Below are 15,203 nucleotides of genomic sequence, written 5' to 3'. Positions count from 1 at the left end.
GGCTGTTGCTCTTGAACAAATAAGCACACTCCCGCTTCACATGCATTGGCAGCTTCCCGCTGTCAATAGAGATGAAGACCCCCTGCTTGCAAGAGCCCAGAAAGCTTGCATAAAGTGGCCTCTACCTCCCTCTGCCTCATCCAGTACTGCTACCCAGCTGCCACTCTTGGCTCCACCCACACTGCCTTCTTTCAGTTCCTCATTTTCAACACATCCTCCCTCCACCCTCACACTTACTCCTGCTGCCTGGAACGCTTTCTCCAGATTCCTGCCCCAGCCTGTCTCTGAGGTAACTCTACTCGTTGTCTGATTTTAGGTCAACAGTCAAGTCCTTTCCTAAAGCCCCAGGACTGTGATGCATATATCGCATCTCCCAATCACAGACTTTTATGGCACCCACCGCTTTTCTTTAGTAATATTTATTCGTTGTTAATTACAATAGAAGCTCTCTTAATTCAGCACCACAGGGAATTAAGTGATGCTTTCAAATCCCTTTGTAAAACGTATTGATGGATTGCCCAGATCACGATCAACACTTGTGGCTTCTGCCACCTGGTAACCTCAACGCCTCTACTCCCACCAGCTGAGCTTATGCTTACTAAGAGTGGGTTGTTTTTGTTCCCAAACCTGTTTATGGCAGTTGTACTTGATTACTATAATTATGTAGTTTAATTAAATATCACATAAACTGATCAAATATGAGCATAAAAAGAGAGTTACTGTTTCTATGAAAGCTCAGTTAAATGCTTTGGAAAGACTTGAAAAGCTGGGGGAAAATAATTGCTCTTAAATTAGTTGTAGGCAAGACAAGTGTAAAAGATTGGGGAAAAAATAAAAATATAAGTGAATTCACTTAGTGAAGACACTTCACAAGTGTCTTTAAGTTTTCCCTTCACTTTAGAGTATCTGAAACTGGAAATTGTAGATGATATGTATATCCCACCATTTTGAGTGGGTTTTATGCAAGAAAGATAACGTAAACTTTCAATGACTGGATAGAGTCTAAAAGAAACGATCTTGACTCTAACACATTTAGCAAATGAATGTTCATTTATGTATTTTAAGTAAGAAAATAAAATATTTATTATATATATAACCATATCTATATGATTAAATATATACATATATCAAATCATATACATACTTCCCACTTTAACTGCATTTGCCAATTAACTAGTTACTGGTCTTACTCCCATTGGAAAATGGGTTTTCTACAGTAAATATTGACATGATCATTTCATTAAGATTTGACTGTGAGCTCTATTACAAGGAGTACGTGTATGTGGTTCAACACTAACATTCCAAGCTGGGTGCGGTGGCTCACGCCAGTAATCCCAACACTTTGGGAGGCCCAGGCAGGTGGATCACTTGCAGTTAGGAGTTCAAGACCAGCCTGTCTGACATGGTGAAAACCCATTTCTACTAAAAATACAAAAATTAGCCAGAGGCTGTGGCGTGTGCCTATAATCCCAGCTACTCAGGCGGCTGAGGCAGGAGAATCTCTTGAACCCAGGAGGTGGAGGTTGCAGTGAGCCAAGATCCCACCACTACCCTCCAGCCTGGGTGACAGAGCAAGACTCTGTCTCAAAAAAAAAAGAAAACAAAAACAAAAAACACTAGCAGTCCAGTCCAGGCACAGCGGCTCAGGCCTGTAATCCCAGAACTTTGGGAGGCCGACGTGGGCAAATCACATGAAGTCAGGAGTTGAAGACCAGCCTGACCAACATGGTGAAACCCTGTCTCTACTAAAAATACAAAATTAGCCGGGTATGGTGGTGCATGCCTGTAATCCCAGCTACTCGGGAGGCTGAGGCTGGAGAATTGCTTGAACCCAGGAGGCAGAGGTTGCAGTGAGCTGAGACTGTGCCATTGCACTCTAGCCTGGGCAACAAGAGTGAAACTCTGTTTCAGAAAAAAAAAAAAAAAAAACAATAAACACTAGCATTCCAGTGCTTGACTACGGCACATAGTAAGTACTCAGTCAGCATTATTCTGAATAAATGGGAAAATTTCCTTTATTTTTGTCCTGTGCACACACAGCAGATAATATTCAAATATGTGCCAAAAAGTTACTCCTCAGAATTCTTCTGAGCAATAAGTGTTAACTTCAACTTTGTGGAAGACTGCTCAGTATATTGGGGCATGTTTGAGGGCCACAGTATCTTTTCTTTCTTACTGATAGGCTGACTGCCCTGTTTTGTCTGAACAGGACTCCCTGGATGGGGGTGAATCTGAACCAGGGAATAAAGGAGGTGCATTTTACTCTCCTCTCTTTATGCTGTGAGAAATCTATCCTCCTCCATGATCTAGCCTTAGTGAACATAACAGATGGGTTTAATCCATAAAAATGAAAAACTTTTCCCATTTCAATTCCATTTCCTGCCTGTCCAGGTAAAACAAAACCTTCCCTGAGGAAATGATGTAAATGCACTCAACATTCTTAAAAAATCCTACATAGCAAAAATATTGCTAGGAACTGAACCATGTTTCTTTTCATTTACATTTAAAAAGAATTATGAATGGGGTAGTGAAAAAAATATAGATAGGAGTTAGGAAAGGCTTTCCAATTCCAGCTTCATTGTGATTTCCTTCACGAAGCTTCAATTACCTTGTCTGTAAAATGGGACTGATAAAAATGCATGCCCTGTCTATCTTACAGAATTATTATGAAGAATCAAATTAAATGATATCTATAAAGACTCTTGCAATACTACAAAGGGTGACATAAATGTGCCCTGGTATTGTTACTACAAGGTCCCCATGCCATCTTTCCTCAACAGTGTCAGTTTCTGCCCTTCTTCTTTGTGCCTGGCAGGCTGCACTCGATTCATTTCCTTTAGCACAGACACAAGTAATCTTCTGTTATTACAAGTGAAAGGAGGTTGGAAGCTACTGATTTTGGAGTAGACAACAATGGTCTTGCTCCAACAAACCTTCTGGGGAAATCCACAGGACACTCATCTCCTATCTTGTCCCACAATCTTTTTAAGACAGATAAAGAAAGAAGTGTGAGTCAAGGTCCCTGCAAAAACTGTAATTTCATCACCAGTATGGGTTTAAACTTTAACAGCTTTGGTATCCATCTGTCAAATGTCATTTGTTGGTTCCTAGTAGCTCAAACAAAAGAAAAAACACACATCCACTTCCTTCAATAAAATGTAAAAGTCTACAGTTTATCTATATTTGTGCACTCAAGCCATACTAATTTATTCTACAATTACTTTTATTTTTTTAGCATTTTTATTTGTCTCTTATACTACATAATTAATGGTGTTTACATGGAAAGGTTGTTTATGTAAATGGCCTAAGTGGATCACTGAGCAAGCTTTAAAACAAATAAACATTTTTCTCCTTTTAAAATTTACTTCACTGTTCTCTGAATGTCTGGCAGAAGAGCAGAGTTTTTAAAATGTCAAAGGGGACATAGGAATCAGACTTTTGAGATCCATTCTCCCCTGGTGAGTTGGGCTTATAATTCTGTTTCCTGTAATGGTTGGCCTGAGGGGAGTCAACAGCGACCCCACTGACCCAGCACATCCCAGACTCAGAAGCCTGTCTTTTCTTTGGGAGGTTGCCACTGTTTTTCTCCATGACCTTAAACATAACACAATATCTGGCCCTTACAGATCGTTTCCTGCAGAGTTTGCAGACCTGAGGATGGGACACTCATGAGATAAACATATATGCTCACTATAAAGACCAGAAATACACCAGGAAAGAAAACCTACCAAGTTTCTGAACACCTCCACCAAAACAATTGCATCACCTAATTGTGGCAATTACTGAGATTGTCCCTCCTAGTCAAAGTTCAAATTGCATGTTGTTTGAGTGGCAACACAGAGCCAAGTTACTGTAAAACAGAGCTGGCATGACAGTCACTACTTGCCAAGACATACATTATTTTTCTAAGGCATTCTGAAGGGAACATATTGACATCAAAGGCCATTTCTTTATTCCTGCTCTTCCAGAGGCAAAGCTAAGAGGGCAGGAGTGAAGATACCTTCCTTCACACCCACACAGGCCACCTTTCAGAGGCCTTAAGAGGGAAGCCTGGCTCCAGGACATCTCTGGAAGAATAGCTCATGTGTTCCCTAAAGTACCTTTGGAGTTATGTCAGGAGTTACAGATCAGACTGTGGCAGCAGGCTTTCTCTACACCAGGCTTCTGCCTCAGAGATGACCATTGAAAAACTCAACCCAGGTGAGTTCTGAACATTCTAGCACACAGAGATCCCTGCACCAGTCCTATCCAGAATGGTAGAGCATAGCCTAGAATTGCAGTCCAGACCTACAGGAGGACATGCAAGTCAAATGCCTAATGACAAGCATGTTTTTGTCTTTGTTTGTTCATTTTTTGGGTTGTTTTTTTTTTTTTTTTTTTGGAGACATAGTTTCGCTCTTGTTGCCCAGGATGGAGTCTCAGCTCACTGCAACCTCTGCCTCCTGGGTTCAAGCAATTCTTCTGCCTCAACCTCCTGAGCAGCTGGGACTACAGGCACCCATCACCACGCCCAGTTAATTTTTGTATTTTTAGTAGAGACAGGGTTTCACCACGTTGGGCAGGATGGTCTCGAACTCCTGACCTCAGGTGATCCGCTCACCTTGGCCTCCCAAAATGGTGGGATTACAAGTGTAAGCCATCGCGTCTGGCAACAAGCATGTTTTGAATGAACAAAATTGTACAAGACCCATAACTGTCTTAAGACCTTCACATTCTTAAAACATTCTTTCACATCATTTGAAACATATTAAAAAGTATATACATTTCACACTTAATAATTTTTCTATAAAAGGACTTTTCAAATTTTGCTTGTGAAATTATTTGGCTAAAAGTTAAAATATAATTTCTCTACATTCATCACATATACTCAGGAACTCTCACTTGGTGAGAGCATCTCATCTAAAAACTGTTTTCCAATGTAATGAAGTTGTTATGAATGCTAAATTCAGCCATTAATGAAGCTGACACAGTGTTCGATTTTGTGATCATTTAATAAATGCTTATTAATTTTGCTATGACTGCCTTTTTTTTTTTTGGTTTTGTAGACAATCATTTTTCCTGGCCAGACTCCAGATATTTTCCCAAGCAGAGCTCCTTTCCCCAGCACTGTAGGCCCTGGATCTAGAGGCTAAACTGGTCCTCTGAGCTCATGGCAGTCAGCCAGGCACTCCCAAAGAGGGTATCAACCATAGTGAGTTCTCAGGGATTCCCAGACATTGCACAGGACTCCCTCTAACCAAAACAATAATGGGGAGGCTCCGGGTCTTGTATTATCACTTACAAACCCAAGAAATTCTTACTGATGAAACTCAAATTCTGAAAATTTGTCAACTTTTGGCTCCTTAGAGAAATTTACTCACAACCAGTGCTAAAAGCCTTCATTGTTGGCCTTGGTGAGTCCATTCTTTTCCTTCAGTGGGTGAAATCAGGTTTCATAAGTCCAAGTGATTTTATAAACCTTTGTCTTCCAACAATAAACGAGATTTGGAAGCTGATCTGGAGTTACATTTCTAGTAAGCTTTTCTGTCACTCCACAATATCTAAGATACTCATGCTCCACCAAGGTGTTTATAACTGGACCCCAGATCCCTTCTTTAAAGACATCCTATCAGCAACTGTTAGGTGGAGTGTGTTTTACCACTTGACTTTTCTTTTTCCAGAAAAACTAAGTCTTATCAGAGTGCATTAATTCAAAAATAATCATAGGTAGTCTGTTGACAGTCACAAAATTCCCTCTTTAGCCTATCAGAAAATGCTGAAGTGACAAAGAACTTGTAAATTCTACTATCTTAATGCGGCTTCCAGCAACATCACATAATCAGTGTGGTTTAAGGAATTCATTCCTGACCTTGGTTTTCTTTGTATCTTTTTTAAAATCACTGAGTACACACTGAATTTATAGTGGGAAGCTTAAGACATCAGACAGAATGAGATGGAATTCCAAATCTACCATTTTGTAGCTGTGAGAACTTCAGCAAGTTATTAAACCTCCATTTCTTCATCTGTAAAATGGTACTAATACTTAATTGCATTGTTCTCAGGATTAAACAGACTAATGAGTATAAAGCTTTTTGTGAGCAATCAATAAATGTTAGCTTTGAGTATTACTACAATTATTATCCATCATTTTCTCACTATTTACTATACCACCATTCAAGCCACCACACCTACAATCTGGACTGCTCAGTAGCTTCCTCACCTCCCTGCTTGTTCTACTCTTGCCTATCCTCAACCCTTCTCATCTACTTCCCAAAGCTGAGGGATCCTTTCAGAATGGAAAAGCAATCAATTCACCCCCTTCCCACATAAAACAGAAATGCCCCCAGCTACCCTTAGCACAAACCTGAAAGGCCCTGCATGGCCAGACTCTTGCTTACCCTCTCTAGCCTGTTGCCACCTCTCTCCCCCATTTCCTCTAAGCCTCAGTCATACTCATCAGTCTTCTGCATACAACCCATACTGCACACCCTCCACCAGACCCTTCCCACAGCCTGCAGAGCTCTGTCCCCAACCAACGTCCTTCAAATCCCAGCCCCAAAGCTACCTCTTCAACGAGATCCCACTCAGATCTTTTCTCATATTCCTTCCCTGCAAAGCACTTAGCTGAATAAACGCATTACCTATTTAATCAGGGATGATTTCCTAATGTCTGCTTTCCCACACGATTTTCAGTTTGCGGGAGGGTACGGCTGCCAGTTTTGCTCATCGCATTCCCCATAACCTAGTTCAGCCAAGACCTAGTGGGGGAGGAGAGTAAATATTAAATTAACGAGAGAATGCATGCATGCAGAGGGGTTAAAATGGCTCGGACTCCGCAGCCTCCAAGAGTTGGCTCCCGCACCTGAGGCTCGTTATTAAATGGTTCCTAAACATGCGGGGTCACTTTTCCGTGTTTTGTTTTTTAGTTTGGCGTTGGCTTGTGTGTTACTCTTCATGAGTAAAGGTTCAGGCGCCGCCATCCTCGAGAGCGTACGCGGGACCCCCTCTGAACGCCCAGCCGGCAGTGTTGCAGGCGTGGGGCGGAAGTGCGGGGAGCGGGGCCGGCGCCTGGCGGGTGAGGGCGGAAGTGCCCGGCGCAGGGCGGAAGCAGAGACGTTGGCGGCGTGAGGCTCAGGTGGGTGCCTTTAGCCCCACGCCGAGGGTGGGCGTTCGCAGGTCTCGGGCTCTGAGCCTACGCGCAGGCTGGCGGGGGTTCGCTGTGCCGCATGCTGCCAATTTAGATTGTCGTTAGAGGGAATTTAATTAAACCGGGAGCCATAAATCCATGAACCACCCGAGGGGAGATTATAAACGCGTGTGCGTGTGTCTGTGATGGCGCTCTGGGAAGTAAAGAAATGACGGGCGAGAAAAGGAAGCTTTTTTTTTTTAAGAGAAAGCCGAAAACATCTCAACTTCATACTCTTCGGGTGATTCACAGATGCCCCGTCCTGGGTTTAATTGAATTCTATGAAGTGGTAGTGTAATCACACTTGGGAGCCCGCTGAGCAGACTGCCTTTTTAAATAAATATTTTTGAGCAGCCATGTTGACCTTTAATTGGGGTGAAAAGGTTGAAAGGTGCAGCAGGGAACATTGTGAGTGCCGGGGCTCTCTGCATCAGCTGTCTGGATCTCCTCTCAGCCTTATTGGGCAAAAGCAACCCTCTGGGTACTGAACAGTGAGAGAATAAATCAGACTGTACATTCTCGACAAATATTCACTTCTGACAAATAGCAGCTCATACAGTTTCTTAAGTCCAAGGGTAGAAAAGTCCCCACTAAAATGTCATTGTCAGTTAAGACTTCTGACTGTTTCTAACGCTGTCTTTAACAAGGAGTGTTTTGCTTGGGTGATCTTTATTCTTGTTTATTAATAAATAGTGTGTATGTGGTACTTTACATTTTAGTGCCCTTAAAAAAAAATCCATAGTATGGCCTTAGCTTGACCCCAAGATTCTCAATTCCTCAAGGACAGGGATGGTGTCTAAGATCTGTTATATCCCAATACTTTCTAGCGCATTTCCCAGCATTAGTATACATTGCCTTGTTTAAGCAGCCACTAGAGCTGTGCCTTGGTGCACAACGCTGAACAAGCTGAGGTGCCTATTAGAGGCCACAGTCTTCTCATTTGGTCATATTCTGAGGACTAGCTTATAAAAATGCATGTGAAGCGCTCTACCAATATTTGGAGCTGTATACATTGAGGTACATTATAGGTAAATAGCTGAAAGATTTAAAACACTGGGAAAAAAGATACACCCTGGAAATACTGGATAATTATGATAATACTGGGGCAAAGCAGAACTAATCATGGTTCTATGTGAAATATTGTAGCCCAAAAACCTGGGTCCTGCTCTACTGAGGAATTGCCTGGAACCAGAAAGGCCCTGTTGTGAAAATTAAGATTGGTGGGGCTGGTGCTTTAAACAGGCAGGATCCTCAGATTGTCTTTCTTCCCTGCTGCTGTGGCAGCAATAGCCACATGCCAAGGAAGGATCAATATTTTTTGTCTCCTTCATCAGAGGAATATGTGACTGTGTGGTTTTATTTAGATGGACTGTTGGCAGGTAAGTAATAGAAACGAGGATTTTTCCAACTTCGGAATTGATTGGACTGTGTTTCTATTTTGTTCCAGATGCCTGGCTCTAAAGTACCCAGAGGCACTGTGAGAAATCCCTTTAAAATAGGTTATTTTTTATTATTAAAGTTTTTTATTTCATCACTTGTATATACTCTAGCTGGCTGATGTATTCAGTTACTCTAATGCTAGGGTTTCGGGTTTCCCACATAGCAGGACCTTGAGGTGATCTGGTACAAGTAGTGAGGTGATTTTATGTTCCTTATTTAAATCTAATTTTTGCTACTGCTTTATTCAAGGAGTATACATCAGAGGAAGCCAAAAGCCAGCTGGAATAGTTCCTGAATACAGTTTGAATCTTGTTTGCAATTATTTCAAAGGGGAGAAATCATCTGGATCAGGTATGTGTAACTACACAGCCGGGACTAGGTGAGCTTCCTCTATCCTTCCCCTAGTATTGCATAACAAATTCTAGGGACAAAATCATTTGGGGAAGAAAATTCAAGTGAAAAGTTTTGGCTAAGTTTAGCATAGATATGATTCCACATCCCTAACTTCCCATCCCAGTACAGCCACGGAGAACAGGAAACATGAAAATGTTACTCTCTTTTTATTCCAATCCTTACCAAAGTTAAAGTTTCTAGAGATGGAGGCAAACTGAAAGTACCTACCTACTATTTTTAGAAAGTATCCATCTCCAAGGATATCAGACCATTTCCCCAGTAATATCCAGTAACAGCCTTTTTACTGTTATAGCCTTCATCACTGTGGTATTGTGTTGTTTGTGAGTCTTTCTCCTGCTCAAGGTGTGAGTTCCTTAAGGGCAGGGACAATATCTTAATCACTTTTATATTTCCAATACATGGCACAGCACCTGGCACATTGCAAATGCTCAGTACAAGCTGTAGAAATGAAAATATAGTGTCCCTGAAGGGAGGTTGGATCTATAAAAAGTATAAAACACTGGGAATGTAACAAGATAGAGAAAAGAATATAAAGCAGTAACCTCCTTTCAGATTGTTACTAGAGATGGAAGTAATGCTTTAATAAACAGCTTGGAGCAGGGAAGAGTGTATTTGGGAATCCATTAGATGCTCCTCAAACTGCCTTCCAAGGAGATCTGACCTGTTCAGTTGTGGGTCCTTTGTTGTTTAGAATATGCAAGCTGAAAGCTTCCGCCAATCCTATCTCCACACTCTCTCCAGGTCTGCCATGCAATGCCTCACCCAAACACCTGTTTGGCAAATATTTGAAGGGTATCTGCTTGAAAGTGTGCCAAATTATTAGCTTACGTAGGGCACCAGTATCTTGGTTTGGTCTTGCCTTAAGCATAGAGGACCTCTGTAGAGTCACTATCCTAAGTCTGGTCACTATTTTAAGTCTAGGTTGCCCAAATAATATTGAAGGAAATCCATGCTTGTCTTGTCTACTTTACTAACAACATTTCAGAGCAGTTCAAAGTTGACAGCTTTTTGTGTTGTAATAGGACAGTGGTGGTATATGCTGATGCCTTCTGTTGCCAATGGGATTGCGGCAGAAATCACATTGTTACAACTGGAAACAAATGAATTTACTCTCGTTGTTCCAGTGCTTTTTCATGTTAATCATGAAATAATGGGGAAATGATTTTTAGTCAGGAGGGAAGGACATGACGTTGAATTATTTGATTTTTTTAAAACTCTTTGTTTCTTAAAACACATAGTCCTTCCATCCAGTGAAGAAAAATGATACTATTATTTAATAGAAAACTCAGTAAATTCAGCCATTTTTCCAGGTTCAAAAATGAAATGAATGTGAATCTTTTTCGATTTAGAGAACAGAGCCTAATTCTTACGGTAAAAGAATTCTGTCTGAAACTGAGACTTTCCTCATTCTCTCCATCCTTAAATTAAGCCTTATACAAAATGAAGTATCTGTTAATTGGTATGCCCTGAGGATTAATATGAAACGTGTTTTGAGATTTTTTTGGAAGAAAGACGGTTGAACTTGGAGATCCCTTCTAGTTCTGAAATTCTGTGTTGATCTCATTATATATAAAAATATGCCATTGTTCCAGGAGAAAATATAGAGAAATGAACTAAAAAATGTAGTATTTTTTAAGCATTAGTTTGCTTATACATAAAGCAAGAGGAATCTCCAAAGTCACTTCCAGTTCCAAAACATTAAAAAATTCTATCAATGATAGCTATTAAAAAACAGAATAGACTCAAAAGATTGTAGAATCCCGCATAACTGAGGGATGCCACAGCCTAACATCAAGCAAGAGTGGATGGCTCCCAACATTCAAATTGAACACTATTTCTACAGGCCTGGGTCTTAACTGTTATCACAAGTCCAGGGAAATGCTGGATTTAGCAATTCAATGTCCAAAGTCACTTGCTACAAAATGGCTAGCAATGAATGAAACGTCTTTTAGGTTTTGTGGGGGCACAAAGATAACTTCACCTCTTTGACAAGATAAATTGAAAGTGGTTGGAATTTTAGGGACAAAGAGAAGACATTGCCTAGGTGAATGGTTTTTGAATTGCAAACAGTTGTTTTTGGAAATGGGATTATGTGCTTTTTAAATAGCAGGGAAACTTGCATTACTAGCTGGGTACAGTAAGACTAAGATGTTTAATGGAATTGTCTTCTTTCTAGGTCAGTACTAAGTATAAGAGATATCTTCAAAGGGAATGGGTCATGTTGGTTAAGAAGGATAATGTGGAAAGGAGTCTGCATAATTACTTATATACTTTGTTCCCATCCCTTGAACTAGAATGATTTTGTCCTCATCTTAATGCTATCTTTATGGAATGAAGGAATTTTGAAATTGGTTTTTAAACTCTATTAAGTCCTCATGTATGATATAACCCAACCACATTATTCAGGTTTTCTTGGCTTTCAGGAACAGCTTTGCAGCCATTATGTCATAATTGAACCGAATGTTGTTGCACATTCTGAATTTGGAATATGCTGCTCTGGCTCCAGGCCAGTTGCTGAGTCAGTATCTTTGGAGTTGAGGATGGAGGGGAGGGGTGTAGTGTGTACAAACCCATTGTGTTAACAGGAATTAGTCCAGAATTCTCTTTGGACTCTTGGGAACTAGAGGGGGTATATGGTGAGTGTACATTACTGTTCTTGATTAGCATCATTATTTTATTTTCTTAGCTGAGTGTTTGGAAACTCTTCCCTGACATTGTCATGTGCACCAACCCCATTACTGAGTAGACTCCTCTGAAACAATGATCTGGAAAGTGTGACTGCTAAGATCTAAAGATTCTAAAACAAAATCTTGCTTATACTGAAGACTCCTCTTCCCTTCCACTTTACATTTGTCAGCTTGCCACCGCTGAGGCAAAGATAGCAGTGCTTCTGGATGGGAAAGAGAATGCCAAGATGAAGAGGATCTTTCATTTAAAATCATCTTTAAAATGTGTTTAATAGAAAGAGAAATTCATTATTTTCTCTTTGTAGGGGGAGTTCCATCTTGGATACTTAGACAGTTGCAAGATGTGTGCCCTAGTGTCACCTTCCCCATTTTCCAACTTGGTTCCTTCTGACACCAGCACTTACCAGTTATGATTGAGGAGGAGTGAGAAAAGAGAGTCTGCAATGAACAAGTACCTTTAAACTTCTGCCTGGACCTGTAAGTGAATTTGAGTCCTCTTTAAGGGTCTATTTTAGGCTCATACAGGTAAAAACTACTTTGGATTTTTTTATTCCAGGCCTTATTTAGTCATAGCCTATTCCCATGGCATTTGTTTAGCATGGGATTTCCCCTTCTCTGATCAGGAGAATGCTTGAGGCCCAAAGCCCCAGGCACAGTTCCTTTGGGTTTCTAAAATGAGAGAATGGGACAAGTGGTAGCATTTCCATTTAATTGTGGATGAAACTGAGGCTTTAGGAGATGAGGATTTACCTCTCTCTTTGGGGTTTATGTTTATGAAATCCTCACCTAAAAATGAACACAGGGAATTCAAACATGCTGAATTTCAACAGAAACTCTATATGAAGAATAACTTCAAAGCTCAAAATGAAGAATGATACCATTTATGCTTAATTCCCCTGACTGATTAGTTAGTAGGAGCTGTGTTGGTTTAAATTTATTTTGACCTCTCTAGACAATTTACTCAGAACCACTTGGAACAAGTTTTGTCTTTAAAGATTGTGAATAAAATCCACCTTTACAATTACCTAGGCAGCTTCTTTTTTGATGTACATGAATTGAGGATATCCTTGGTAAAACAATAATAGTACTGAATTTTTCCCTGTTTGAGAAATAAAAACAAATATTGGGGAAAAGCAACTGGAAGGGAACTGGCCTTTGCTTAAAATCCATCAAGGGGAAACCTTGATTTCTCAAAATCTAAATTTCAGTACCTTCATAATTTTGTGAAGGCTGAGTAAGTTTAAGCCAATACCTGGTGCCAAGGTGTTTGCTAGTCAGTCTTACCTAGATTAGTGGCATCCTTAGGTGCAGATAAATATGTTGACTCTTTAAACAGTCTTATCTTAGAAATTCCTGTTTAAATAGTATTTGTGAGAAAACTTTCAGTTATTTCTATTTGAAATTTTTTTCAGTTTTGCAATTCCCTATTTCTGAGACTGCTGTTAATAGAGATTTAAATCTTTCATTTGAGGCCAGTAAAAGCACATTTCAGTCAATAGAATCATTATTATTAATAGTGATCTCTTAGTATTATTTAGTAATCAGTACTTAAGCTTTACTTTTCTATTCTGCTTTATAACTTACACGGAGATTTTTACCTTGATCATCTCTTTTTAAGATACCCAGTCAACATTTGCCTTCACTCTTCCCACCATCCCCACTCCATCCTCTCCAGAAAGATCTCCTTTTAGTTAAGATGTTAAATTGGGTAAGAACCACTTAAGGTATTTCATTTTACGGGTAGCATTGGTTGAAAGATTTCATTCCTTTGAAGCAATCATTAGATGCATCTCTTCTGATTTGTGGTAGATTGTTTCACTGTCCCTGTTCTAGTCAAGCCCTCATCAGTCTCCTTGACAATGGACAATTCTTTCATTCTGTAAACACTTTCTCATTGACTTCTGTAATGACACACTTTTCAGGTTTTCCTCCTACCTCACCAGCTGTTCTGTCTGCCTCCTTTGCTGGTTCCTCTCGATCCAACCTCTAAATGTTGAATTGCTTCAGAGATCTATCCTCGGCCCTCTTTTTTTTTCTGTACAATTTTAGATGATTTCACCTAGTTTCGTAGCTGTAAATATAATCCTTAAACTGATGGAGACTCAAGTCTTTATCTTTAGACCTGGACTTTTTTCCTGAGTATCAAACCTGTGTATGTCATTCTCTATGTGAGTTCTAACATGTCCCTAACCAAGCTCTTGGTCTGACATATTCTTCAATCTGTTCTTGCCTCAGTTTTTCTTATTTTGGTAACAGGCCCTGCCACCCACTTAGAGGCTCAGGACCAAAACTGAGATTGTCCTTAATGCCCTCTTTTCTTTAATTCCTCATGTCCAATTCATTGGCAAGTCCTGTTGACTCTGTTTCTGCCCTAGTCCACACCATCCCGTCTCATCCAAACTATTGCAGTAGCCTTCTACCTGCATCCCTGCTCCACTCTTGCCCTGCAACAATCTGTTCTTCACACAGCAGCTAAAGTTACCTTTTAAAAATGTATATGAGATCATGTCACTTCCCTCCTGTAAATCTAATTGTACTTAGAATAAAATCTCAATTCTTTAACATAACCCGCAAGGCCTACATGATCTGACCCCTGCTTACTGTGGGTTAACCTCATCTCCTGATTGTATCGCCTTTTCCTTGTTGTACTCTGCTAAAGCCGTATGATCTTTTCTGTTTCTTTCAATAAATCATTTGTCCTCACTTACAGGCTTTTGCATATACTCCTTCCTCTCCAGCGCAAACAACACCTGCTCAGAGAATACCTTAATTAAAGAACCTGCCTCAGTCAGCATCACATCACTCTGCTATTATCTCTCCCCTGTACATATCACCATCTCAAGTGGCCTGACATTAAAGAGTCTCTTCACTAGCACATGGACCCCATGACGGCAACGTACCTTACTTTCTTGTTCATCACCATACCCCAGCACCTATAATAGTATCTGATACATGAAAAATATTGGATAATTTTTGAATAAATAAATGCATCCCACACCTAGATTTTCATAACTGACTTCTCTTTCCCACCTCCATTCTCCTTTTCTTGACAGTCTTTTCTGCCTGCTGCCAGATTAATCTTTCAAAACACTGATTTTATCACATCACTCATTCAGAACCCTTCAGTGGTTCCCAAGACATACACAACACAGCACACATACCACCATTAAAATCCTCCACAGGCTCATCCTAGTCCACCTTCGAAGCTTATTTTCCACTATTATTCAGCAGAAGTCTCTTTACCCTGTTCAAGGTTTCCCCCATCAAATAGCCATGGCATTCCTACGTCCATTACCTTTGTGTCTAACCCTGAATTTGGAAAGCTTTCTCTTTTTTCTACATATCCAAATCCTAAATGAAATGATTTAAGATACTTCTCTTGTGAAACCACCTCCAATTTTAGGCTATAATACTCTTCTTTCCCAGTCTCTTACAACATTTGAATTATATGGCCCTGTTACAGTATTTCCTGTATTTCTAATTTACCTGCACATACA

The 15,203-nt window shown here is 40.2% G+C and overlaps 2 protein-coding genes across 14 annotated transcripts in view; one reads left to right on the top strand and one right to left on the bottom strand.

Annotated features, from left to right (window-relative positions):
- MEGF10 (multiple EGF like domains 10) overlaps positions 1 to 6,974 on the bottom strand; it is a 375,350-nt gene extending 368,376 nt beyond the window's left edge. The window contains exons 1-2 of the mRNA XM_021940186.2: positions 6,842 to 6,974; positions 6,621 to 6,737 (exon numbers count right to left, since the gene is read on the bottom strand). The gene's annotated coding sequence lies outside the window, so the exon portion shown is untranslated. The remainder of the gene's footprint in view (positions 1 to 6,620; positions 6,738 to 6,841) is intronic.
- C5H5orf63 (chromosome 5 C5orf63 homolog) overlaps positions 1 to 15,203 on the top strand; it is a 39,386-nt gene that overhangs the window by 10,549 nt on the left and 13,634 nt on the right. Inside the window, exons 1-3 of one of the 13 annotated variants that reach the window (XM_017959828.3) lie at positions 7,000 to 7,114; positions 8,855 to 8,956; positions 12,012 to 12,183. The gene's annotated coding sequence lies outside the window, so the exon portion shown is untranslated. Of the gene's footprint in view, positions 1 to 6,999; positions 7,115 to 7,159; positions 7,407 to 8,643; positions 8,665 to 8,854; positions 8,957 to 8,997; positions 11,656 to 12,011; positions 12,184 to 15,203 lie in introns of those variants that run through there. The other 12 variants (XM_017959826.3, XM_017959827.3, XM_021940191.1 and 9 more) reach the window with 12 other exon arrangements.

This window comes from Papio anubis, chromosome 5 (assembly GCF_008728515.1).
Source record: "Papio anubis isolate 15944 chromosome 5, Panubis1.0, whole genome shotgun sequence".
Lineage (NCBI taxonomy): Eukaryota > Metazoa > Chordata > Mammalia > Primates > Cercopithecidae > Papio > Papio anubis.
Note: the sequence above shows the minus strand (reverse complement) of the source record. Positions and strands in the feature narration are given on the sequence as shown.